Genomic DNA, 2,095 nt, shown 5'->3' with positions numbered 1-2,095 from the left:
TAGGAATGATACTTCTGCAGCCAGCTTGCCAGATTGAGGTCATTCTCAGCCTTCTCATCCAGATGCTGCTTGAAGTTTCCGTCATCATTGTCATGACCTCTGAGAGCTAGGCCCTGTTTAGCAAGGTACCTCACTGAACTAACAATTTCTATCAGTGCTGACCTGGCCTTCTCTTGTGCACTTTCTGAGATGCTGCATAGTTGCATTCTGACTGACCTGTGTGTGTGCGTGTGTGTGTGTTGACAGCAATTATGTGTGCCCTACTACCAGCGTGCCTGTCAAATGACTCCCTAGCCTTCTTCCAGTTTCTGAACCCCTGAGAAATAAAGGTATGTTCAGTTTTTTTTGCCATTGTTGAAATGTTCTTTTTAAAAGCAGTTGTGCAGTAGAAGCACAAAACTCCTTTTATTTCAGGACTGTAATGGAGCCAGGGGAAGATTTTGAACCAGCTCTCCTGGAAGTGAAGACTGCGGTTCGGCAGAGTTTGTGGCTCAATGAGCTGTGCTGCTGGTTGGTATGGGGAACTTGGACCCTCAGCTGTATGGATCTCCTGGTTTGCATGTGGAGGGTTATCCTGCTTCCCGAGATCAGTAGCTGATGGCTCGACCTATAATGTAATTATTCAGTTGTCATTAGTTTCCATACATAGCTCTCAGAAATGTTTTGATTCTACACTGTTCTCCAATTGGTCTACTATTGCCATGATGTTATATACACAACTTACTTTTATGTTTGTATTTTAGTAGTAATTGTAGTGTTGTAGATCTGTTGTTTTAATCAAATCTGTTTTCCTTCCACATTTTTGTACAAGTTGAACCAATGCAAAGCCCTGCAGATGGATAAATCTTGCATATGTTTGCTTCCTGAACCCTCACCTGCTGAATCTGATCTGAGCTTGTTTCAACACTCTCCATTTCTTCATCCAGTGATTGCACTTGCTGTAAGAGTATACCAAAGTTGGTTTCATATTTACTGTAAGGTTATATGATTTTCTGTTGATGTGAATTTCACCTCTGCATTCTCAGCTGCCTGTTCCTGCGTGTCTTCATTTTCCTCTGTCACATGCTGTTCCTGATAGAAAAAGGGTATTCAAATAAACATTACAACTTGTGGGATTTGATTTTTTTTTAATTTGCAATGCAGCATAGACTTTGACTTAATTATCTTTGGTTTTGTTGGAAAAGTTTAGGTTCTTTGGGTGTCCATTATTTGACATCCAAAAATGAGACACATTCCTGAAGCACTGAACTTGTGTGTTGTTTACTTGAAGAAAGCTTTTGACTTTAAAATGTGCTGGTTCTTTGTGGTTAGAAAATATAAATAACTTCAGCTAGGCTAATAAGTCAAAAAGTGGAAAAAAAATATCTGTGGAAATAACTTAACGGTTTAAAAAAAGATACCCTGAAACAAATTGGTCAGTCATATGGGACAAAAATCTGATGCACTAAGACACATGTGACTCTAGGGGGTGCTGATTCCTACTGAACAAATGTAGTGCTATTTTGTAGTATCAATGCCATCAAAATCTGATTTAAGGTTAACACAGTTTTGCAAGGCTATGAAAGGGCTTGTTAAGGTCATGTAAGGGGTTAGGGTCATGCTGTTGGAATCTCACTTTTACACCCCCAAACTACTCTGAGACTTATTCATCTACACACTTCAACCTAAAAATGTATCCCTCTAATACTTTTTAGTTATGGATGGGTCATTTAACATAATAGGACCATTTGCTAGATGGGGACCTAGTTGGAATTAGTTAAACAGCACCACTCAGTAACAGGTGCAACTCCTGGATGTTAGTAGGCTACTGCAACCGTTCAGAACCATCCACTTGAGCAGGTCGGGAGTATATCACGGCTGTGCTGTTGTATTTATGTATTGTAAGATGAAGTCTTCTGAAAACGATGAAAACCTAGACATTTTATCAGTTTATGAAATCTTCCCAGATGCCCCGCCCTAATGGCACATAAAAAGCAAAAATGTCACGGAAAAAGAGTTTTGGTCACCTAGCATAAACTGGATGGTTTTTAACCGTTATTGCTGCTAGCTAACTGTTACCAGTAGAGAAACTTGCCCTCTTTTATCTACTACTAAG

General features: G+C 39.6%; 1 long non-coding RNA gene across 1 annotated transcript; it reads left to right on the top strand.

Annotated features, from left to right (window-relative positions):
• Window positions 1–620: 620 nt before the first annotated feature.
• On the top strand, window positions 621–1,110 carry LOC139064412 (uncharacterized). Its single transcript, XR_011517478.1, has 2 exons — window positions 621–940; window positions 1,026–1,110. It is a non-coding gene; the product is annotated as an uncharacterized lncRNA (long non-coding RNA).
• The last annotated feature ends 985 nt before the right edge of the window (window positions 1,111–2,095 follow it).

This window comes from Nothobranchius furzeri, unplaced genomic scaffold (genome assembly GCF_043380555.1).
Source record: "Nothobranchius furzeri strain GRZ-AD unplaced genomic scaffold, NfurGRZ-RIMD1 Scf024, whole genome shotgun sequence".
Lineage (NCBI taxonomy): Eukaryota > Metazoa > Chordata > Actinopteri > Cyprinodontiformes > Nothobranchiidae > Nothobranchius > Nothobranchius furzeri.
This window is presented reverse-complemented; position numbering and strand designations above follow the sequence as displayed.